A 26,904-nucleotide genomic window follows, 5' to 3' on the forward strand; every position below is an offset into this window, starting at 1 on the left:
TTTACACTTTTATAGAGAACAACTGGTGCTAGTTTGATCAAAGAAGTCGATCGCATTCAGAAATAACGTCAAATGGAACTCGCAGGAAGAAAAATTATTGAGCACAAACACCTGGGAAATCCGGAATGGTCTGGTTCCAAGCCGGATAAAGCACTGAAGATGCCGAAAACAACAGTTTATCGAGTGTTCAAAACCACCAGCTGCGCAGCAAGGTGTTGAGGTGCGTTAAAGCCAACCCCGGTCTTTTGATCCGAGATGTGGCCAGAAGGTACAACGCCAACTTTCAAACGGTGCGGAACATCCTTGCCTGGGAAGGATACAAGTCGTACAACGCCAGTAAACATCCGAATCGGCACATGAAGCAGAATTCCTTGGCCAAAAAGCGTGAAAGGCTCTTGTACGATCGTGTTTTTACGAAACACAAGGGCTGCACTTTGATCGATGACGAAACATACGTCAAACTCGATTTTAAGCAGGTTCCCGGTCAAAAGTTTTACATCGCGACTGGACGTGGGGATGTGCCGGGAAGATTCAAGTTCGTGTTTGCCGACAAGTTCGTGAAGAAGGCCATGATTTGGCAAGCGATTTGCAGTTGTGACTGAAAACGGAACCAGTCGTCACAAGCATAGAAGCAAAGTCATCTTTTGGCCTTATTTGGTCAGCTACCACTACTCCAAGTTGGTTCTGGAGTGGTATGCTGCTAACAAAATCGATTTTTCCCCAAGCTAATGAGTTCTCCAAATTGTCCGGAATTTCGACCAATCGAAAAATACTGGGCAATTTCAAAGCAGCGACTTCGATGAAGCGGCGGGGCAGTCAAGGACATCCAGCAAATGCGGACAAAATGGAAGAAATGCGCTGATTCCGTGTCCGTTTCCACCGTGCGGGCGCGCGCTGATGGGCTCCATCAAAAGGAAGGTTCGATATTTCGTTCGAACTTGAGAAATGTAACCATCTAATGATGTAACTATGAAGTTTTAATGAAAGTACTGTAAAATTAACCATTAATGAACTTTTTAAACTTATTGAATCACGAATTACAGGTCTTTTTGTTCGTATAAATTAACTTGTATTCACTTGAGTTAACAAATAACATTTATTATATAAGACCACGTACTCTTACGTCACCATTGCGTGCAACCCCATTGGGCAGTCCCTTGTAGTTATTCACTTTTGTTATTCATAGAATTCTTGGAGTATCTTTTATCTCTCATTTTCCTGATGTAAATATAACGTTCCGAAATTCTCTCGAAGCTTTGCAGAAGATTCCGGAATAACCATGAATTTATCGAAATTTATGCAAGTTTTCGGCAATTTCGTTGAAATTATTTGAACTGCCCAAAGGGCAAGACAGTTCCTAATCATGAGCAATTACTTTTGAGGCACCTCGAGAAGCTCACATTGCCCATTGAGCAAGATAACTACCAAACACAATGACATCAAGATGTCTAATCGAAGTTTGGTTCTTTGGTCTTTGGAAGATTTGGTTCTAACTAGCTTTCAATCCAACAAGTACGTCTACTCAGATCGGGCTTTTCCGCTACCGCTGCCGTTCCGCTCTCATTGCGCTTGGGCCTTCACTTTTCACATCACAGCAACATATGGAGGTGCGAAGCCGAAAAGATACTGTCAAGTAAAATAACAACACAAATCTGGGGCTTCCGGCCTGCAAATCCAGCCGAGCATGATTGCGATTCTAAACTTTCGGTACCTAAATTTCCTAATGTTTCTAGCTCCCGGGATCGCTCCTCAAATGGCCTCTGGATTTATTATTAAAACGTGCGTGGGTTGAGGACTAAAAGTGACTTTTTTTTTATGCTGTTGCGGAGGCTGAATATAATTTGATCGTATTGACGGAAACGGGGCTGGATGACCAGATCTATTCATCGCAACTTTTCGGATCACTTTATTTGGTCTTCAAAATTGACCGCTCTCCCCTGAAAAGTCAAAAATCGCACGGTGGAGGTGTTCTGATTGCTGTCTCAGCGAGACTGTCCAGCTACCTAAGTACCTCGCCCATTTCCAGTCTACTGGAATAGCTCATTCCGATTGTTTATACGCCGTAATCTGAGTGCCCCTACGGACATTTATTGGCAATTTATCGAATCGATCGCTAGTATCAATGATGCTGTGAATTGTTTCAGTACTGTGCTGGAAGATGTTATTTTCTGCATTGTCCCAGTACGACGACCCCCGCAAAAGCCTCCGTGTTCGAACCCACATCTACGCGCGCTAAAGCGTCTACATTCAGCCGCCCTCCGAAAGAACTGATACTCTCGTTCAACGTACTATCGTACACCGACCGTAAACGACTGTTCAATTTCGCAAGTCATCGCTATCGAAAATACAATCATTTTCTACAAACACGATTCCTAACGTCTTTTTCGTATTATATGCTGGATTGTTGCTTCTTCCATCGATCTGTGTGTCGAAAATATCCGGAAATATCTTAACACAGCCGGTGCGATCCAAAGAGAAAGTCGATGGAGCGAATCGATCAATGTAGATAGGACCTATTTAAAAGTGACGCGAGAATTCTATTTTCTTTTTAAACAAGACTGACACCTAACAACATTATGTGATGGCGGCTAACGGAGTAAACCAAGGAGTAAACAGACAGAAAAATTGTTGAACTTTGATTTAATTTTGAGGTACATTGAGTTACTCACGTGTTACTCGCTGCAAAAAAAAGCAACTCAGAGTAAAGCTGCCTCACCCCTTGGAACTGCCATTTGGTTCCTTGATCCGTCCAGATCAAAGAAGCAATACCTGAAGCTCACAATTCTACAATTTCTTCGTGCTACTTTTAAATAATCGGACTCTCCTGAAAAGTTTAAGACTTTCCTACAATGTTCTGGACCTTTGTGAAAGTCTCCAAATGATTCTGAAGTTTTCAAAACTTTTTTGAAGTTATCATAAGTTCTCTGATGGTCTCTTTCCTTCCCTGAAATTCTCGCCACTTCTTAAGGGTTCAGAATTCATCTAATCTCACGCTTATAGGTTTTTAAACACCACCAAAAGACTGAACTTTCCTGCAGTTACGGGACTTGCCCTTAAGATCTTTGAAATTTATCAAAGATCTCTATATCTAACTTTTCCGAGAAACTTGGAACTTCTTAAAAGTTTTCAGAGTTTCCTTTGGCTTTTTTATTCATTTATTTATTTATGAGATGAACCAGCTTAAGGCTGAAAGTCTCTTTAATAAAGCCAAAGAAGAAGTAAGATTTATTTATTTGCAAGGCTCAAATGCGTTAGCTTTGCGGAGCCGGTAAATACAGTTTTTTTATCATAAATTTAAAAAAGAGGGTCATGACCGAGTTCATTTCTGCCTTGGGGCGATTGTTTGCTGCTTGCAACTTCTTGTGTTATTCTTCTAGCATCTCTTTAATGTGGTATTTAAATCTGTGCTTTTTTGCTAGCGCTAGTGTACTAGCACTGTACTAAAAAGTAGCCAGCGTTTATGTAAACAGGGCATCAGCATCTACCAGTATGAGATGTCAGGAACAACTGAAATTTGTGCTAGTGGGTTGAGCTGGCAGAGCTTGTGAACTAGTATAAGTGTAAACAGCCCATAAACCATTGCTGCTGATCAAATAGTTCCTTTGCTGCCAAGTACGCCGCCAAGTGTCCTGCAGGACCACTTTTCACTCGATATTGATTGGATGTGATTGGCATGACATTTAAAATGTACGATACGTGAGTGAACCGGTAATCCATTGATAAAAGACGCCTCCTCCTTGGGAAGCAATTTGTAAAAATACTGAAAATATAGGTTAACAATTAATTATTATTTTTTATCATAATGTTAGTTACAATGGGTCTAACTGTTGTTTGAAAGTTCTTTTTCATATTATTTCTAGATAATGGGTGTTAAATAAAAAATGAGAATGATTTCAGTGCCGTCCAGCACTCTTGTGAGAGCATCGCAACTAAGTTCCGGCGTACGGTTGACCAGAGCCCCTTCTCCAATATTCATTGACGTTTTTTTTTTTGAAGAATAAACATTATGTTTTTAATAAATAATACTGCCGGCGCCGGTGGTGTAGTGGTAAGCGTGACTGCTTTCTAATACCCCAATGGGTCTGGGTTCAATCCCAGCCGAGGTCGGTGGGATTTTTCTGAGGCATAAAAATCTCTGGTCACGTCTTCCTTCGGATGGGAAGTAAAGCCGTTGGTCCCGGCCCATGTGTGTTGTGAATGGGTGCGATATCCTACGCAGGTGTGGAAGCTGCTTTGCTGCACATTCGATTGCTGTCAATGGATGGCAATCGATGTCCGTCGGTGATTGGCACTAGATTGCGGAACAGAGACCGACGTTAAATAAAGGACAGAACATAAAAAATACTGAACTCGTTGAAAAAAAAAAAAAAATACTGGCTATATGATTGAAAAAATTCTCATTTTTTATTGAGCACCCGTTACTTTCGGAAGAAATTCCACGAGCTCTTGGGAACGTCCGACACAAGAACCTGATTGATTTGATTTGCGCAGCTACGATTGCGTTATTGACACGGACAAATGCTCGAGGAGTTTGGGATTCCACTTTTGCTAAAAGTAGCAAAAGTTGGGCTCACGCGGTTTCCTAGATAAAAATTTCCTTTACGAAATTAAGGTTCTTGTACGAGAGTCAAATGGGATGTGCCATTTAGCATTAATCTACATAGCCTTATCATTGCTGTTCTATTAGGCTGTAGATTGATTTATGCTTTCTTAACAGTAATCATAATTGATAACTACTCAGGATATCAAAAATATACCACCTCCAGCATAAAGTTAACAGCAACGGTGAAACCAAATTGGTCATGATTTGTAAAACGCCAGTGGTATTCTGAGTTGAATGCATTTTTTTTTTTTTTTTAAGTATCATCATATCCATAACTTATTTAGCCTCGTACTTAAACTTAAGAATGGTGACCTCGGACCAGTGCTGCATAATTTCGACAATACACGGTGATACTCAAAATTCTGCTTTGGTCACTCGTTTGAGCGAACAGTCATCGTCAAGGCAAACCATGTCAATTGTCAGTGGCATTTTTGTCAGTGACGAACATGTGCTGATTTGTTTATTAGCTAAATTTAAAATGAAATTAAATGGCTTGAGGAAAACAATTACATGGAGCCATTAAAGTGAACAAGCATCTACTTCCTGAACAGCTTGGATAACAATAATGTGACTCAGAATGCAAGAAATTACCCTTTCTGTTACCAGGTGAATCTTTGTCATTGACGAAAAAATGAATGAGATTTTGACAAAGATTTTTTTGAGGATCAAGTCTATCATTGACTATGTGAAAAACAATTTTGTCAATATCGCTCAAAAGTCTGTCAATGACAATGACAAATCTCAGCACTGCCTCGGACAAACAAAACTCCGTTGCGCCATTACTTTGGTTAGCGCAGTAAGAGCTTCATACTGTGGAGGTTTTGATTTGGTTACTTACTAGTAGTTTTGGGAACTTTGTTTTGCCCGGGATTTTGCCCACGAATGTTTAGAAAATTTTTAAGAAATTGTTCAAGGTAATTCCTGAAATTTTGAGAAATTAAAGTATGGTATGAGATAAATAAGAAAACTAAAATTGGAAATTTTGACAGAACATTTGGAAATTAATCACAATTTCAAGAAGTAAGGATACAGGGTCTTTGTAGATGTCCAAGGAATATTAGAGCGATTTTCCGTCCCTAGGGTTTTTGTTGCGGAACCTTCGCCACCATGCAGCATCGTTAAAGTGTAAATATTTTGCAACGTGCCATATCAACTGGATAATACACTATTTAAAACAACGCCATCAACGTCAGGGGCGGACGCATCGTTATTTTAGGCAGATTTATATTTTAAGGGCGCAGGTCAATATTGGGTGCGACTACTTAGCTCAAGTTTCAGGAATACAGCACTGGAAATAATTGTTTTGCGGCACACAGCGCAATTTCACGCTAAATTGTCAATTAATTATCGCAGCACTACGCAATAAACTATATCGTTCGCCATTACAATGGGGCCCAAAAAGCTTCCTTCGATTAGTTTCATGACTATGAACCGTTTTTAACCAATTTGGCCAAATTTGGAAACGGAACCGGGCCGGGGCTGCTAAGAAGTGACAAAAATGTGTTTTGAATTTATTTATTTTTATTTTAAATATGGTTTGAATTTAACATTTTAATTGGAAAAATGCTAAATTCAAAACACATTTAAAATTAAAAATTTAAATACAACGCACATTTTGGTCGCTTTCTTAGCAGTCCCGGTCCGGTGCCATGTCCAAAAATGACCAAATTTGTATGTGCTTTCGGGCCCCATTTAGAGAGCTTTCAGAATTTTTACCAGGGTTCAGATTGTCAGCAATGAAATAGAGGTGGTTGACGAGTTCGTATGTTTGGCCTCACTGTTGACGTACATCTTTTAAATTTGTCGAACCCCTTAACGGAATCTCTTTATGAAGAGCTTTGAGTGGGTTGGTTTATTTCCTTTAAATTCCGTTATAATTGCTTATCTTTTGACAGATACGCGTATTTCGTCTACTACTTGCAGACTTCATCAGAATTTTTGGCGGCACAGATCTCAGAAACTAACAGGATTTCGTGTGCCAAATTAAAATCACTCTTTTGCTGCACTGCAGCATACATGTCATTACAATTTCATGCACGGAAACTTTGAAGTTTCTGAGATTCGATGCACCAAAAATTCGAAGTGGTAAGGCATAATAAACAAAATAGCGGCCATTTGTGGATTCCATTTACCTTCACCTTAGGAAAATAATTATACTACACCGAGTATTACACAGCAACAACATAGTTAACAATTCAAAAACAAAAACAAAACAACAAGTAAAAATAACGAATGAAATTAAACTCATTCCGAATTTGAGAAGACATTTTCTTGTTCATTGGAAACATCTGTTTCATATGTTTCTTCCATCTCTAATTTTTCCAGCCGATCTTCGCTTTCCTGCATGAAGTCCCCTGAGAGTATCATTTGCAATGTTTCTGTCGTCAAAAAGCTTGACTTTTTTCGCGGGATTTTTATTAATCCTAAAAGAATTTTTATTTATTTTCACGTATGATAATCATAACGTTGTTTACCTGTGATTTTAGGATCAGAACTAAGCAGCAGTCTATTCAGTACATCCACGTTGAATACACAATAAATCTAGCTCGGTAAAATCTCCAAAAGCCAATTACCGTGGCATTTACTTTTGCTGATATCTCTGCAAAATATCTGTTGACATCTCAGCAAAATGTTATTTGTTAGGTGAGTCTCGGCAATTGTTTTACTGAATCTCAGTAAAATAAATTGCAGAATTACTCGGCTGTTGGAATCTCGGCGAAAATATTTAAGTGTGTACCTTCTTCTGACAACTGCCCTATTGGTAGCAGTGCATGTTCTATAACTGTGGATTAACATTTTATCCAGAATTGGAGTCATCGGATACCATGGATACAGTCGAACGTATGTCTCCGCTGTTTCTTGAGTAAATGTTTCAAACTTTCCGTATCAATTTTAAAACCACTAGCTAGTGTCTCCAATATAACTTTAAGCCAGTAGATCAAGTTAAAATCAAACCTGTTGTTTGAGCAGCGGTTTCCGGATCAGCAAATAATCTTTGTCTAGTGTTGCCATCCGAATTTCCAAAGCCTGGAGTCCCAATTTTTTTCTGAAGTTTTCTTGAATGTGTTCTTTTCTTTCTTTGACGATTTGCTTTTCATTGCCAGTTAACGGCCATTTTTTGATCGGCAACTTGGAAGAAAGATGTAAAATTGTCTCGAAAATACGAATCCTGGCATGAAAAATTAATAATCCGAATTTAAGAGAATCTGTGTTAATTTGCGTTTATTTGCGCCACATACATAATATTTCATCGTTGATGTCGTTTCAGCTGCTGCATTACACTCTTTCCCATCAACCATAGTGAGCATACAAGTATGCCTAATAGTGAACTGCTTGCCATTTAATGTAACTTTTGTTGACCGTAGCGAATTAATTGCATTTTTAATATATTTGATCTCTTCATTAATTACCTCAGATGATTTCTTGATAAACCTAATGCGAATTGGGCGACAGTAGCGAGGTGAAGATGGAGTTGGGTTTTGCAAAACTATGTTTGCATTGGATCCACAAACTATTCTCAACTGTGGAATACACTCGTATCAGAATCCATATCCACACGCACCTGATGGAATTATGAAACAAGAAAAATATACGAGAAAATGCGCAGTAGCAGTAACGGGTGGGCGTAATGGCCATCCGACTAACAGCCAGCATAAGACGGTGGATGTCCTAGCTGCTTGAAACAGTCCGCTCCAGTTTCGACGATATTTGTCAATTCTAGCACTAGCCAATACAAGCCGATACAAGCCGCCTGCGTTGACTGGGCAAGGAGGGCCTGTTAACGCGGAAATCTCACATAATTTGCTCACCAATTTACTACTAACTAATTAGGCTTACCAGAATTTCAAATTTCACAATATATATTCAATATCAATTTCTATTTTGATCAAAATATGATCCTACACTCGACAAATTCAAAACTGTGGAAAATTATTTAAATGGATTTAAATCATCAAAATTCACAAACCGTCCGAACTTACTTCGGGTTTAGATGTTGCGCAGTAAATTTCAATCTATTGTCTTCAACTTAAATCAGCAATTATCAACTTTTGATAATTTCAAAGCACTCCACTCAAATGATTCGATAGACGCGGAGTAGCTTGGGTTGTGCCTAAAAACTACTGCGTAATTTCTTCCTATTGGCAGATTCGAGAGAATAAACGAAGTTGTACAAGGTGTAAAGCACAATAGCCAAATATATTGAATTCTCTACGACGCAATGGTTTTAAATTTTAAAAATGGTAAACTGCCGTGTCAAAAATGAGGTGGCATCTACAAAAGGTGTGTGTATAAGATAGCATACAGACTGACAGCATGTTCTGAAAATTCATGGACATCCAAAGCTTTCATGAAGCTTATCTTTACTTGTATAGGTAGTACGAACGAACGGGTAAACATTAATAGAAAAATAATAGGGTTCAAAACAACGATACAGTTTCAACCCCTGGGTAGTGCTATTCGGCCACGAGAGCTGACCTTTGCCCGTGGAGGACCAAGTCGCGTTTTGTGTTTTATCAGGGATGGGATAATTATCGTAGATGCAGTGTTCGGAAAATCTCAAAAAATCAATGTTCATGCTCCTATAAGTTTTGAAGTTTTTTAATTCATTGCATTATATGTGGACATTATTCATTGTTCTTAGTGTATTTTTTAAATATTTGTTTGAAAACCAGATTTTACGAGCTTTTTGCCCGATCAAATTGTCACATTTATTTCGATGTTGCCGCAACAAAAAGAGCATTCATTTGATAATGATAGTGGTTATTTAGCATCCATGCCTCTCACGCTAAAGGTCACGAGTACAAACGTGCATAAAATGCATGGAATTTAATAAAAAATCGGAAATAGATTGGAGGAATTTCTTGTTAAAATTTTCCAATCGCGAGATATTTGCAATCACTCATACAAATTCGAGATTTTTTTGCTTTTTTCTTAATTGTTAATTGACAAGGGCAAGTGGTATTCGGTCATTGCGAGAATTTGTATGTACCACTTTAATACTGTTACGCACTTGACCACAAACGTTTTGTTGCTGGGTACATTATCAAAGAGCTTTGGGGGTGATCTGGCTGGTAGCAAGGCGAGCGAACATTCAATTAAAATTAACTCTTAAACAACAATGATTCATGGTGATCCTGGAACGAACCGTTTTGTTGTGATGGTTGAGTAATTCTGAGCTATTAGGGTGTTCAACACCGATGAGGCTCTCGAGCTGTATGTTGTTTGGAACGAGGCTGACGCGCTTGGCATAGATGGCCCACTGCGGCTCACGATGAGCAACTGAATCCGATCAGTAGCGGTGCGGCTTCTTCCTCCTTCTTCGGTGAATCAAGTCTCTTTGATAGCTAGTTGCTTGCGGGGAACCTTTCGTTGTGTACTGGCGAAACATGTAGAACGCCACGCATCAAAAGCACTACTGCTGATATGTCGACCGGACACCACCACTCACCACACGCGGTAATTGAATAAGACCGGATGGAATTCGATTTTGAAATCTGTGTTAGGGAAAACGCTTTTCTCCGGCAATCGGTGATAATTTTAATTATCATAGCAAAAGTTGCACATTTGTTAAGTATTAAATAGTTTCCTTTTGAAAATTGATAAAATTTTAATTTTAATAGATTCGAAAAATATCCAATCAATTGGCTATTAAGAATTTAAAGCCATCATCTCTGGATCAAAATAAGACCACTTTCATGCCGCGACCGACTTTGGTTTTTTAAATTGCACCCCCAATTTTGCCTTCAAAATTTCTAGGTATGTTAAATTTAAACTTATGGGAACTGACATCTGATTGATGACCTTGACAAATGTACTGCAGAACAATGTTCAACGCCACGCGCCGAGATCACGGCTGCTACTGCTGCGGATGACGACCGACCGGACACCAGTGTACACGGTGGTTGAATAAGCACCGTTCGGCAAGACCGGATGAAATTCGATTTTGAAAAATCACTATCGCAACAGTGGGAAATTTGTGTAATTTTCAATAGTGACATATAGAAAACTGATAAGGTGTTCATTTTAACAGATTTGTAGAAAAATTTCCAATCGATTAGCTTGCTTAGAATTAAAATCCATCCGGAATTGTCAAAGTTATAAGTGGTCAAAACCTGACCATTTTTCGTAACACGGTCGATTTTGTTTTTTTTTTTTTAATTGCACCCATAATAGTTTGACGAAAGGCGTAATCCTTCGTTAAAACACGAAATAATAATAGTTTGGAGTTAGAACGGTACCATCGCGTTTGATATGACGTGTATACTTTAGTGTACATTGAATGAATTCTTAGCCGTTTTTCGGCCTTAGTATAATAAGGAAGTCAAATTTTATTCCTTCCCATACACTCCCCGGAAATTTGAGAAGTTGATCAATCTGAAAAGATCCGCGCAAATCGAACCAGGTACCTCCTACAGCGAGCGTATAGCTCCCTCTGGCTTGACGTTTACAACTACCGAGAACCCCTTTATTGGATACGCTTTCATCAGTTGAAATTTCCTTTCCTGACAAACCGTACACCAAAGCGGTGTACGTTCCGAGACACCCTAGCTCCAAGAGCTGTCATATTCCGAATCCACGCAGTTCCTGTATGACTGGGTTTCAATAAATTCAATAAAGAGATGAACGCTGAATCCAGTCAAGTCCACCACACCGCCCGTTGTGTGGGTCTTCGAATACACAAAATCAAACAACCACACGGTTCTGAGCACGAACCCCGAACGCTACATGGCGGATTTATTGGACGTTTCCAGTAAATAAACGCTTGAAAATAGACGTGTGCATGAGCCAGGCCACCCACTTCGATATTGAATGCACCAGCAATAATGGGTTATTTGATAGAAGCAAACCGAGTAGAATATTAAAATTGATACAAACATTGTGTCAAACGGAGCGAAAGAGGAAAGTTCACGCAGTTCCCCACGCAGTGCACTTCATTTTCGAAATGAATTCCGATGCCCCCTAAATACGTAATTCATTCCAATCATCTCTTGAACCCCGACGTATTTGCAGTGGAACGCATAATCCGAAACCAAATGGAATGATAATCGTCTTATCGACACCAATCGCCCCCCAGTCGGCACCCGCTGCCCTACGCACTCGTGCACCCGATATTATTTATCTGCTCTCAAACACATAAATTTCTATTAGTTCGAAATAATCATTTATCTTCCGAACTTTCACACACAGGATCTGTTCTTCCTTGGGTTTCATTTCCTGGTTTTGAGATTCAAGCAGCAAAGCCTGAGAGCCATGCAAAAACGGAGAATTCCATTCCATTCACTCGTTATGCTTCCTCGTAGGTCGGTTCCTTTGCTTCGGTGGAGTCTTGAAGAAGGCTTAAATCCGGGAAGATGTCTATGCCGCCTGCAGCTCTGTCGACAGGGAACGAGGAAAGCATTTCCCCTTTTGCTCCTATTCCATCCGATAGAGGTGAAGAAGGATTTCTCTAACCGATTCTGGGAATGTTCGTGTTGTCTTCTGCTTCTGAATGTAGAGCCTAGAGCCACCCGGTCTGAGTGTTTACCCTGAGTTAACACGCGTACACGGGATAAATGCTATCGATGTCTTCCGAGCGCATGGATTCAAGGAATTCGACGTTCAGAGGGAAAGAAAAACGGATTCCTTGTAAAGAATAGATTTTAGTTTTTCCGTTGCCAAGTGGGCATTGTGCTATTGACACTTGCTGGCACTTGGGTAATGAGTTATGATGCGATTATTACAGTGAAATGGTTTTTAACCGTGTTTGAATGTCTGCTTTCCAGGGGTGAAATATAGCTTCGAAACATTTCAATGCTTCTGGGTTGGAGTTTCTCGTTCATCTTTAAGGCTTTTTACGCTTCTATTGCGATTTTTTGGCCAGCTTTCAACTTAGTGCGCTGGATGCTCTTCCACAGTTATTGATTGAGCGCTTTCCATGTCAACCAAAATTTGTGAATTGTATGGCAAGCACAGTGATACTCTACGCCCAGGGAGGTCGAGAAAATTTTCAACACATAAGATTTCCTCGACCAGACCAACAATCGAACCAGCCACCTCTGGCTTAGTAATTTCATGCTTTTACTGACCAGGGTATCTGAGGCCCCGGGGTTGGAGTTTGTGATGTGAATTTTGAACGTAAACTGATACGGACAAGAAAATGATTTTTTGGAAAACGGTCATAAGGCATAAACACGTTTGGCATACCGACGAAAGAAATACGCACGGTCAAAGTAGTCTTCAAGTCACTTATTCAGGTCCATAGCCAGGTTTATAAAACAAGGGGTCTTTTTGCTATTAAATGGCCTTAACATTAAGGGGGTATTCCCAATCTTTTGCCTTTTTTCGGCCTGTTTTTCAATTAATTTTTTTTTTTCAAGGAAAATGAATAGTAATGCGCCTAACTCTTTGGGATTCTTGTTTATTGAACATTAAAGTTTACAAATAAATTTTTTTCGACACAAAAAAAGACATTATTGACGTCACAAAATGGCGACAAACAGACCCCTGTTCGCCGCCAACGCCTGGACGGGCGAAGACTTTTCTCTGGAACGGCTTCATCTGAAACAGATTTCGTGATGAAATTCATAATCTGCATAAGATTCTCTGGAGCTTCTCCCGTTGGCAGCAAAAAATCTTGCAAATTAACAAAATGGCGGCCATATGAAAAAACAGGCGATTTTTAGCCCGCTTTTTTGCAACTTTAAGGTGCTTCAAACAATGTTAAATGTTAATATTTTTGGCTGAAAGTGGGAGAAGCACCAAAGAATTTAATAAGGAACAAAATGCGCAAAGATTCAAGTCAATATCTCTTATAGTTTCTGAGAAAAATCTTCGCCCGATAAAAAAAATGTGGTTTCGAGAAAAACGTGTTTAAAGTTTTGACTTTAGTTAAAACCATTTGGGGGTTCTTACCATTAGTCAGCTATGCCTGGACACCGAATTCGCTGATCGGAAAACGGCTTGGGGGGATGAAAGTATATAGTCTAAAGTACAAAAAAACGTGAAAAATAAAAATTTGATTTTTTGAAAAAAAAGATCGGGAATACCCCCTTAAAAGTTATTAAACTGCATTTCGCTAGGCTGCTCATTTACCATTTTTACCGAATGCCAGTAGGGGAAGAGCGGTGAGTACCTGCAGTTTCTAGAAATTTCTAAAAAAACAGAGTAGAAGTGACTCTCTCTCTCTCAGAGTTACTCTTTGTGCCTGTGTATGTTTGCGGAATACGATTCACTTATCGCTACAGCTTTTCCGACCACAGCTACCAGAAAGTTTCCAACGGCTTAATCCCAATCGAGACGTTCTTCCACGGGTTGCATTATTTTTCATCATCTTTATCAACTTCCTGCACAATCCGATCGGCTGCCGTAAATAAATTTGAAAAAATTATACGGATCTTATTCGGAAGGAAGCAGCAAGTGGAATATGAAATCCCACAGTGGACTTTTCCGCAACATCATATTTTCCCTATTTCATGTTCCATATTTACCAAGAAACTTGTTGCCTATTTGGGATAGATTATGCTTCTGATTTTGCTACTATTTTGTAGTAACATCTCGTCTGGAAGTACTGTGAATTTCTAGTAGAAGGTTCTTGGAATTTATCGTCAGTAGTTCTCAGAATTTCTTCCTGAAAGTTCTCTGAACTTCTCGTAGGAAAATTTGTGAAGTCCTCTTCGGAAGTTCTCTAAAGTTTTCATCGGAACTTCTCTTCGGTTGTTCGATGAATTTCTCTGAAGCTTTGAACTTCTCATCGGAACTATAGAGATGAACTAGCCAACGGCTAAAAATCTCTCTAATAAAGTTAAAAAAAAACTCATCGGAAGATATTTGAACTTCACGCCGGAAGTTCTCTGATCTTCTCGTCGCAAGTTATCTTAACCTCGCCTTGACAAATCTTTGAACTTCTCCTCGGAAGTCCTGTGGACTTATTGCCGGAAGTTCTGTGAAATTTTCGTCGGAAATGCTGTGACCTTCTCCTTGGAAGTTCTCTGAACTTCTCGTCAGACGTACTATGAACATCTTGACAGAAGTACTAAGAGCTTCTTTTCAGAAACTCACCAGAAAATCTAAGATTTTCTCTTTGGAAGTTCTCTAGATTAGCCATAGGAAATTCTTCTTCAGAAGATCTCTGATCTTATCGTCGGAAGTATTTGAACCTCTTGCTCGCTTTATACTCTCTATATGCAATTTTCACGCTGCCGTACTCTAATGGAACTATCAACTCTATACTTTCATCTCCTCAACTATCGTATAAAATGAACGCTTTGAGTCTGATGTTTGGCGTTAGGCATATCCAACCACAGGTGGTAGACAAAATGATCGATACAGGCAATTTTTTTGTCTAAACTCAAATGACCATAACGTTTGATATGTCTAGGCATCGAATTGAAAACATTTATTCCTTTATAATATAATGAAATTTGTGAAGCACAAGTCAAGAAATGTGGTGTTCTTATTTCAACCGCGTTTCTAGTATTATATCTATGAAATTCACTTCCTCTTTCAATTCGATCACACAAACATCTAGGCAGCAAACCGTTAACTACTTAAAAAATGAACACCATAGTCAAATATACAATTCTTTGCTTCACCGACAACCTTTGTAAGGCGTCTAACATCAAAGTTGAGGAAGTGAATCTATTACATCTCAAAATCAAACGCATTATTTTATTCTGCAAGCGCTGTAATCTCGATATTCGTGTTGCAATGGCCAGAAATAAAATGGAAGGGCAAAAGTCAAGATGAGGAGAGATGATTGATTTGTATAGCTGTATTTTACTGGCAATAGTTAAATCGTTTTTCAGTCGACATAGAAGTCCATACTTCTTGGCAATTTTCTTGATGACATTGTCAATGTGAGAGTTGAACTTAAGTGTGTCATCAATAATCACGCCAAGATATTTAATCTCCCGAACGTGATCAATAGTCTCATCATCAATTACAACAGAGACGTTCTCATTTACTCGATTCCGCGAAATCACCATAAATTTAGTTTTACTTGTATTCAATTTTTCCTGCTTATACTTCAACCATCTACTTACAGAACGCAAATCTTCATTCAAGTGTAAAACGGCGTCATCTAAATCCTTAGCTGCAATGAATAACACAGTATCATCTGCAAAAAGATTAATGTTGCAAAATCGTAAAACACGTCGCAAGTCATTAATATACAAAATAAATAACAGGGGCCCTAATACACTTCCCTGGGGCACTCCAAGGGTATTCCCCACTGGACTGGAAACAGAATCATTAAAAACAGTCCGTTGAGTTCTGTCAGACAAATAGCTTTCAAACCATTTATATGCAGTACTCGTAATTTCAAAGCGCTTGATTGATTTTAACAATAAGGGCCTAGAAATTGTTTCAAAAGCGCGTTTAAGATCTAAAAAAACAGCAACAATCGTATCTTTACACTCCAAGTTATTTTTCCACTTTGCTTATACCAAATTCAACGCGGTTTCACAAGAATGACCTTCCCGATATCCCGATTGTTCTGGTATTAGCAAACTTTTACTATTTAAATACTCCAACAGCTTGCTTTTAACAACAAGTTCTAAAATTTTCTCTTATGTGTGCAACATGTTGATGGGACGAAACTCTTCGGCTTTAATCGTTCCAGCAACTTTTTGAATAGGGACCACTAAGGATTCCTTCCAAATATGTGGCACATGTCCAGTTTGTAATGATTCATTAATAAGGTCCAGCAAGATGTGGCCAATGACATGAAAGCAATCTTGAATAACTCTAGCATTAACATTATCTACTCCAGCCGATTTTCCTAATGAAAAACAAATAACTCTAAGTTCATCTAATGTGATTGGGTGAAAAACTTCAAATCTACAACTACTATTAACTGGCTGTTTTATTTCGTCAGGTTCATCGACCAATTCAATAGATTGATTTATCAATGAAACGCTATCTACGAAATAATCATTAAGCTTAGCTGCAATTACTTGTTCTGACTGTTCTAATGTGCCATTAAAAGTTATGGACCGCGGTTTGCAATTACTAGGTTTTAATAAAGATTTTAAAATTTTCCATAACTCTTTGCTGTTGTTTTGATGCTGATCAATCTTCCTTTGAACATATTCACAACGAGTTTTCTTTATCGATTGTGAATACTTATTGCGCGCGATTGTGTACCTATCCAATGATTGTCATTATTAGATCTACAAAACTTTTTGTACAATTTGTCCCTTTTCCGTTTAAGACGCAAAAGATCCAAATTTTACCAGCTGTTCGAGTTTTTCAAAGAAACAAACTTTTGCTCAACTAGTTGATTGGTACATGTTTTCAAAGCGTTATTAAGAACAGCTGTAGATTCATCTAAGTTACCGGCCGCGAATGGAAAATCCAGGCTTCTCTCAACAAGATTCGAAACAGCTTGCTTCGAATATTTCCTCCAGCACTTCAATTTTACAAAATTATCGTTATCGTTAACATGGTCTAAGACATTAATCACTAAAGTCTCATGATCGGTTATTTTCAAATCAGTATCCGTAACTGAACAAATGGAATCAAAATTGGAATAAACGTGGTCAATTAAATATCAATACGGATGTCAAACTTAATGGTTTTGGTTACCTATAGAAATGGAAGTTCAATCAGGTCCACAGATTAATCCGATTACCCGGGAAACCATCTCTGGTGAGCAGGTTCTGGGTGCCACGGGGGATGTGGTCCATTGAGGCCATGACCGGAACCATATCATTATTGGTGTCAAACTTCATGATTGTGAAAACCTATAGCAATAGAATTTTGATCAGAAACACCTATTTTTCTGGTTACCCTGAATGCCCCAAGGATATGATTTCATACTTGACTTTCTTCTGATTTCTTCAAATCCATGAAAAACAACAGTCTGTCGTACTGCTGGTTGGTTCAGATGGTGAGGTGGGTGGTCCACACAGACACATATCAAGATGGTGAGAGGAAAATACGACATTCAAATTTCAAAAGCAAATCATATGAGACAACTCCCCCTCACCCCTGATCCTTAATATGGCACTGCTGGCGACAGAAGTTTTTTTAAAGTTCTCGCAACTTTATCATAGATTTTCATTGAGTTTTTCTTATATTCCTTATATTACAATCAAGCGGAGCATCTTCAATTTCGCTCAAAGTCCATTGATATTATTAGATCTTGAGAAATGCGGGCAATGTATCTAAAATTTGCCAAGCATTCCTTGCAGATAACTCATTCCGAGACTTTCGAAACTTAAATAAAGTTTCGTGTGAAATCCACTGATCTTCGTTGAAATACAGGAATTTTATCTGAAATATGCAAGACATCCCTATAAAGCGATGGGTCATTAAGCCGAATGCCTTTAGGTTGAACGCCATTTTCAAAATAACAATTTGGATTTTTATTATAATCTTGTAGCCCATTATTTAGACTTGTAGAATGCTTTAAAACCACCAGAAAACCATGTTCCTTAGGTTAGGTCAATTTCAATGAAACCGAATGTAATTTAGCCAACATTGAAATAATTGTTCAATTTTCATCATAAGGCTTCTATATTATTATGGTTTAACAAACGAAGTGAGTGTGAGTGTGTTTGTGACATCCTCTATCCCTCACCCAGCCAAGGGTGTTGAACAAAAAGAAGTGCGAATAGTTCGATCAAACCGCATCCTCCGTACTGGTGCCCTTTATGTTGTGGGGATCATTACTTTAAAAAGGATAAGTTTTGCGGCACGGCGGTGTGTACTCAACAAGTTTAATGAAAGGGATGTACTAATGTCCACTACAGGTACAGCAAAACAACTCATTTGCATAAGGTATAAGGTATAAAAGGGCCACTGCAGTCAACTAAAGCTTGAACAGAGTACCTGGAAAATCCACAATATTCGCGGCAACAGCCAGCAAACGATGCCTTGTCGTATTTAGTCGCTCAAATTGTTGAATTTATAAATCACTTGTCATTTTGTCATTTGGAGATATTTTTGATTTCTTGTCAATATTAGAATCATCAGCAACGAAATATCGTACATATTACGCCCGTCATGATGTTAGCATGTTGAATCCTGATGAATGTGGGCGTCTTAGTGGAATACCTGTATAATGAGAGAGAGAAGGATTAGTATTTTCCATTTAATTCCACTACTTTATTTGCTTATCCTTGACAGATACGCGTATTTCATCTACAATGTGCAGACTTCTTCAGTGTCTTGTACTAATACTCGAGTATTAGTACAAGACACTGAAGAAGTCTGCACATTGTAGACGAAATACGCGTATCTGTCAAGGATAAGCAAATAAAGTAGTGGAATTAAATGGTTAGCATGTTGTTTTTTGGCAAGCAGAAATAAAATATCATTTAACTTCAACAATCATGTTGAATGAGTCAAACAAAAATGATAGATTTTTCTATCATTTCGTTGATTATTTCAAGCTACAAGATAGTTGACTCAAAGTAAAATTTATTTGGATCTAACTATTGTACGCTACACGCAAAACCAAAAATGTACTACATTGATTGTTAGTTGCATTTCTTATCGTCCTCCACAGCGAATACCGCATCAAAGTATATAAGTTGACCTTGCAGACGATGTAATGATTTTTTATCTTTTTTTTTACGTAGGATTTCATCTTTCGGAAACATATTGAGGGTACAATTTCAAAAAAACCTAAGTCAACCGCATTACGAAATGCGGTCAGGTTTTGACCACATATAACATCAATAGCGGATGGATTTAAATTCTAAACAAGCTAATCGATTGGAAATTGTTCTACGACTCTGCTAAAACGAACACTTGATTAAATTTCAATAGGTCACAATTGAAAATTACAAAAATTTCCAACAGTTGCAATACTGATCAAAATTATCACCGAATGCTTGCAGATTTCAAAATTGAATTCCGCCCGGTCTCACCGAACGGTGTTTATTCAATCACCGCCTGTGGTGAGTGGTGGTGTTCTCCAGTACACAACAACAGGCTCCCCGCAAGCAGCTAGCTATCAAGGCTGCCCTCAACCGCTGATCGGATTCAGTTGCTCGTCGTGAGCCACTGTGGGCCATCTATGCCAAAAACGTCTTCCCTCGTCGTTTTTGGCTACCCAGTGTAGCATTTCTAATATTTCCAAATTATCATAAATTATCATGAACGCCAGTGACATGAAACATGCATGCCACACATTATCCTCAAGCCTTCATTAGCTCATGCTTCAAGGTTCCAAACATTCCCACAGTTCATAAAATCCTTACATTGACACAATTGACAAAACCCAGACATTCCCACAATCCAAACCAAAAGTTCTCATACTTCAAACCATCAGCTCGGTGGAGGTTTACAATTGATTGCTTAGTTGCACAAGTGTAAAACACCACTTCAAATTAAATTATTGCGAACGCATTTTCCCATGCAGCACTAAACGATGACCCATGTTTTCGTCACCTCAAAACATTCCCAGATAGCGAACCGTAAATTGACTCTTCCTTCTCCGAACCACATTTGTTCCCATACACGACACTTATAGCCAATCGATAATTCTTGCTTATGCACCAATAAGCCTGACAGACGCCAAGCGCATCATGTTACAAGTCACAGCGCCGAACTCTCTTTCCCATTTGTTTTAGCGTCGACTTCTCTCTTGTTGACAAATTTCTAATTGAACTCTTATTGGTTAAAACGGCAACTCCAAGCGCCTCCCCACCTAATTGTTATTTGTGTAGAATTATGAAGATGTGTAGAGTTTAAGTAAGATGTAACCAAACTGATACAAGAATAAACATTCATTATGTGAACCCTCACGGCGACTAGTCGATGTCTAAGAAAGATATCACATGGCCTATTACACCAGGAATCGAGAAACAACTAATGAATCATTCCGGTAGTTCCTGGGAATCGGAAAATACTTTTATTCAGTGAATAAATAGGTCAATCAAAATGTTAATTTTTTTTTAACTTTCTGAGTTTTATTCATTCTTTACTCAGAGTTTTGTTCCACCTTACCCCGTATGTTATTTTTCGATTCCCACGGGAAAGTTATCTGAACTTCCCTTGGAATTTTTTTCTGTCTTCGGTTCTTCCGTCTTCTTCTAGCAGTTTTTTTCAACTTCCCCAGAACTTCAGGGATACTTAAAGCGTTTTATTGCGGTTCCATTTTTGCTTCAGAAAAACAGCAGGAACTTTTAAGAAGTTCTGAATCTTCAGAATAGTCCAGACTTTTGGGTAAGTTTAAAGATTTGTCAGGTTAAGTTCCGATGAATTCAAGAAAGTTTCATTACATTCTGTTATAATCTGAGAACCCGAGAATTTCAGGAAAGTCCAGAGAACTTCAATGGACCTAAGGAAACATCGACAATATTTTGGAAACTTCACAAGTGCAAAGCACTTCAGGGAAATTTAATGGTTTCATTTTTTTTCCGAGGGTATTCAGATAGCTTATCGAAGCTCTGAGAACATCAGAACAGATCAATTAATTCAAAGGAAATTTCTGAAACTTTAAAGGAATTCCGAGAAACTTGGGAAATTTGCGAAAGCTTGAGCAAAGTATGAAGAGATTCACGATTATTTTGGAAACGTAAGAGAAGTAATATGAAGATAAGAAAATTGTAAATTCATACCAAGGGAAGCTTCGAGAACTTTAAATTTTTTTAAATAAACGAGAAGATCGGATGCTGATATTCCATTAATTTCAAGAATATTGTGAGGACTATTCTGGAATCTTCAGGGGCATTGTTGGGTTTTCAGGGATGTTTTATAAAAATTAGGAGAATTACTTAGGATCAGTAGAACATGTAAGGAACTTCATGGAATGTTGTGCTAAAGGGCGTCCACGATGAAATTGCTCTAACTTTTTAACAGTTGGGTAGAATTTGATGAAAATTTGGGTGGATTTAGTTCATAGTGCATTATTTACATCCTGCAAGTTTTAAAGTCCTGTGATCAAAACTTGCGGAAATGGAGTCGAAAGAACAGCTCGTGCGTGATAAAATCTTGCGCATTCATCACGAGAACAAGGATCTCTCGCATCGTTCCATCGCTAAAACGTTGGGAATCGCGAATTCCACGGTGTCGCGAGTGATTAAGCGGTTCGAGGAACGGTTGACCACCGATCGGAAGCCCAAAAGTGAAGGAAAAAGTATTCCGTACAACACCAAAAATCACAACCGCGTAGTTGGGGGGGCCCCAGGAAATCTCTTTCTCCCGGAATGTTTCCCCAACTTCTCCTTAGAGGTTTCCTTGGACTGATCCGTAAGGCCTCTGACTTTTGACTTTCTCCAGAAGTTTCTTACCATCTATTTTAGGAAGTTTGTTCCATTTTCTCCAGGAAGTTCAATTCTAACAAATGTATCTCTCAAAAATTAAGTTCGTCTTCCTCTCGAACTTTTTCCATCAGTCATTATCCGTAGTTTTTTTTCGGCTTCTATTGGAAGGGCTCCTCTGGGTTTTCCTAGAAAAGGCTACTCCTGGAATTTGTTCCAGATTTTCGAATCTTGTCTGGCTTCCTCTGGAGCTTCTTAAAACTGTCACCAGAAGTTTTTCAATATTTGTCTTGAAAGTTCCCCGGAAGTTTTTCCGACTTTTTTTAGAACTTTCTACAAACTTCCTCGAGAAGAGCTACTTTATTCTTTCTCTGGAAGTTATATCGGCTTCCTTCAGAAGCTAGCTCAAACATAGCACGGAAATTTTGTCCGACTTCTCCTGCAAAGCAAATGTTCCGTTCTTAGTCCAGAGGTTTGAATTTTTGCCATAAAAAACGGCAAAAATATAAAGCTAACAGGTGTTCAATAAAAACTGAAAATGATTTCAATACCTTTCTGTAATTAAAGTAAAAAGCGTAAGGTTTTTTCTCTCCAAGAGCATTGCTCTCTGGACTCCCTAAAAATGGGTGGCATGTTTCTTTTCGCTCGGCTGCTGTCAATTCAATCAGAGATGGCGTTGAAACAGCAAGCACTCCACGATCGTGTTGTACGGTTTTACGAAACGCAAGGGGCCTCCCTTAGCTCAGTCGGTAAAGGCGCAGCTACAAAGCAAGACCACGCTGGAGGTGGCTGGGTTCGATTCCCGGTCCGGTCTAGGAATTTTTCGGGTTGGAAAATTTCTCGACTTCTCTGGGCAAAGAAGTATGATTGGACTTGCCACATAATTTAACTAATGCAAAAATGGTACAGGCATCGAAAGCTCTCAATTAATAACTGTGGAAGTGCATCTAGAACACTAAGTTGAGAGCACGCAATAAGCTAATATGCGATGTGCAATAAGCTTGAAATGCGAAGAAGAAGAAGAAGATGCGTGCCCATGAGTGCAGTTTACCGGATCCTGGCATCCCTGAGCGTGGAGCGGAAGGCCGGTAGCGGCCGTCCGGCGAAGATAATGACGAAGAAGAAGAAGGAAGCGTTGAAAAAGCTGTTCGACAACAAGGACGGAATGAGTTTGCGTGACGCCGGCCGAAAATATCACTGCTTCCATACCTTGATTCACCGAACCCTCAAGATGGAGGGCATCATCTGTCGGAAGAAGACTCGGTCCCTCGAGTACACGGACGAGGCAATAGCGACCAAGAACCAAGAAGACGCTGGAGCAGAAAAAGAAATCGTATGTGCCGAAAGAAAGGAACCCGACCAACTTGCCCCAGTGCCGTCCCATTGGGGATTTTTTCGGCACCCTTAGTGCCCTAGTGTACAAAAATAATTGGCGGGCCAAAGATGCGAAGCAGTTGACCACGAGGATCCAAAATTGTATCCGGAAGATGGACGTCAGTGCCGTCCAGCGCTCTTGTGAGAGCATCGCGACTAAGTTGTGTCGCAAGGCTGACCAGGCTCCAATATTAATTTACGTTTTTTTTTGAAGAATAAACATCATGTTTTTAATAAAAAATACTGACCACAATATGAGAACAGCATTGATTATTTTGGTAGGGGAAATGTTGGCTTTGGCAATACCTTAACCTATTATCGTCAGCAGGGTTGAAAATTCTCTGGGGAGAATCACCCGGGTGTGAAAGATATCATTCTCTGCGGTGAATCTCTGCTTATCTCCTCGGAGATTTTTCGTGGCACCACTGGAGAGATTGTTAGACACAGCACGGGAGAGTGAGAGAGTTGACAGTTCACTGTTTGTCTGATTATACACTCACTTCCGTGAGAAAGATGGTAGCGCAAATGCGTTATTGTTTCTCCAAAGATTCCGGCAGAGCTTGACGTGAGGTTTACAAAGTGCAAACTGTTCTTCACGAAGAAAACAGTGCGGTTTGACGACAGTACCGGTGGTTGTGAATTTTGTGCTTTGCAGGGCAAATGGAAAATCATTCAAAGTAGACACGGTATTCAACTTGAAGCGGCATCTCGTCAATATTCTTCGGGTGTTCTGGTGTTGCTAGATCGCTGCTCCTCTCTCCATTGTCGCTGCAGCTGCTGACGGCATTCCAAGTGACTTCCTTTCGACACATTTCATCGACGACATTCTCCACGTTAAAGACGTCTCCCTTCGCACTGCCTCGAACCTTTGACAGCCGAAGACCACATGCTCCGGCGTTTCATCCACGTTGCCACACTCCGAACAGAGGGGTGACGCTGCGTGTCCGAACCGATGCAGGTATTTCCTGAAGCAGCCGTGGCCAGACAGGAACTGCGTTAGGTGAAAGTTGACGTCTCCATGTTTTCTGTTCGCCCAGATCGAAAGAATCTGTATTAGTCTACGTGTTCATCTACCGTTCTCAGCCGTGTTCCACTCCTGTTGCCACTTAGCCAACGGTTTCCGGCTACTCTCCACCTGTACCACTCGCTGTTCTCCACCAGGGCGATGCCGATAGGGATCATACCGGCGATAACGCATACTGCTTCCAACGAGATGGTTTTGTACGCACTTACGACTTGCATTACCATGAGCCGGAACGTACTACTCGGTTTCCTATGGTTTTGCTTCATTTCCAGCGCTGCAACCCAGGCTGGACCTCCATACCTCAGTATCAACGTTAATATAAAAAATAACCTTTAAAAATCTTTGTATGCAACAAACTAACAACCAAAGTCTTCACCGGGTGATTCTCCCCGGTGAAGCAAACGAACTCTCTACGGTGCTCCCTAGTGATCACTCATCCGCTCCGGTGTGTTGGACCTTTGGAGGTGCGAACGTCAGAAACTGTATTTGTTTGCAAAGTGGGAGAGGCAGTAGAAAGTGAAAACAAAATAAAGATCTCTCGGGTGAGTTTGCTTTTGGCATAATGCGAGGTGTCTTTTCATCTCATCACCCTGCTTACACTGGAGAGAATGGCATCCCTGATCGTCAGGGGGGTAAACAAAGTCCTAGAGCACTCAAATTTGGCCAATAGTTGCTCTGAAACACAATGTATCCACATGCCAAAATTGAGCTCTCAGGGACGTTGACGATAATAGGTTAAGGTATTGCCGAAGCCAATTTTTCCCCTAACTACTTCACATTAATGATGAGGAAATTTAAGAGTATTTTTTACTTGATTTGTTTTCCGTCGATCTTGTTTTCCGTGCTGCGCACCAATGCTACCGACGCCAGGAAGGCAGCTTCCATAACTGGACCCATCAACCCATGAACCAGGGACCAACGACTTTACTTTCCTAGGATGGGTCAACTAGAATGATTCTAGTCTTAATGAGATTTTAGTGGATGTAATAAAGGCCAAGTTGCCTTGACCAGGGTTTTATGCATGTTGTTTTAGAGTAACCTTGCAGTACTTCATAAAACGTAAAATGTTACTAGGGCTGCCTATGCTTTCGCCTAATATAAGGTATCATTTGACATGCTTTTTATTTATAGCATTGTAGAACGACGCACATAATTGCCACGGTTCTCTCCAATTCCCGTTCAGCCGAAAAAGCATACGAAATCGAGTATGAGAGGAAATGAGCGCTTCTTATTCACTTTTAGCCTATCCTTATTCCGAAGCATGGAGAGAGCAGTGGAGAAAACACAGGTCTGATAATCGAAACGCAGCTCAGTTTATCTCATCCTCCATTCTACTAACATCCTGCGATGAAAAATCCCTCATTATTGCAAGCAAATCTTACATCCTCTGGTTAGGTACTTTCAACTAAACTTCTTTTACTACATCCTGCTCCAATAAAGCCGATCTATGCTGTTTGCTAGTTCACACACTTAGACATAACAATTTTTTACACGTGACGTAATTGATCTTCGACGTAAACCATGGAACGTAGACAAACATGTTATGTAAAATAAAATGTTCCCAAACCGAAACATACGCAGCTGGACGAAAAGTACGTTTGATTGAATTGAACTTCTCTCCTAAATAAAGATAGAGGAAAAATATGAAGAATTGAACTTGTTGTTTCCTTCAACTGATTCTCATGCCATGGCACTGCTCGTGTCGGTCTCAGGGCCCCAACATTTACTTGGCTTTTCCTACTAAACTGAGTCTTCCAATAGACTAGCGCCCTCCCATGAATCGTACAGCACACTTCATTACAAGAAGTTACATTTCTCCGACTGCACAAGTCAACCGCCACATTAACAATAATGGCAAGAAGGTCATCCCCCTCACCCGTGGACGCACCCCATCCAGTTCTGTATAATTCTTGTTAAAGGATCCCCTTGCCGAGGTGGAGCGCGATTTAAAGCTCCTTTAATAAGTACATCATTATATTTTACGACAAAGTCACATTTCCCACCATCACCGTGACGAGTCCTTTGCCCAGCATCCGGAAGACTCCAGTTATTTTGCTTTCTCAAAGGACTGCAAGCTAGTTGATTCCAGTTTTATTCACCAGTCAGTTAGTATCTTATGGAAATTTAATGGCCATCAGCGGGCGGACATCGTGGCTTGAGGGCAGCATGGACTGCAGCAGTACGTGGTTCGATGGATGGATGAATGAACAAATGCGCTGGATGTCTTGTGATGTGGGATGTCATCATAAAATTATTCTTGCACCATCATCAGTAAGCATCAGCATTGCAATGATGGAGGACCGCAATCGGAATGGTGAGTTGATGGGATAATTTACTGCTCGGCTGAAGCACTTGGCCGTCTGCAATAACGTTTTCGCTGAAACGTGATTGCATCGCAAATCGAAAGTGATCACAGCAATTATCTACGGTGTATTGCAGGACAGTTTCGAGAAATTTTCCATCAACGTACAATTTACTCGAAACAAGCACTGTCACTCAAAAGCCTAATTTAATTCTCTCTAACCAAACAACCCTTGTTTTAATCTCATAGCGGCAAAACCATTTGATTCTTTGTGAGTTGTTTTTCTCGTCGTCGTCAGCCCGAAAGGACGAAACATTCTGCTGCTGTGAGGGAATTTCTTCTTTTGGTTGACTTTTCTCCATTCTGGTCCCTTTTGCAGCTTCGAGAACAGCGTGATGGATTGATAAAT

The sequence above is a fragment of the Ochlerotatus camptorhynchus genome, unplaced genomic scaffold (assembly GCF_037179485.1).
Source record: "Ochlerotatus camptorhynchus isolate MF236.1 unplaced genomic scaffold, CSIRO-AGI_Acam_v1.1 ptg000320l, whole genome shotgun sequence".
Taxonomy (NCBI): domain Eukaryota; kingdom Metazoa; phylum Arthropoda; class Insecta; order Diptera; family Culicidae; genus Ochlerotatus; species Ochlerotatus camptorhynchus.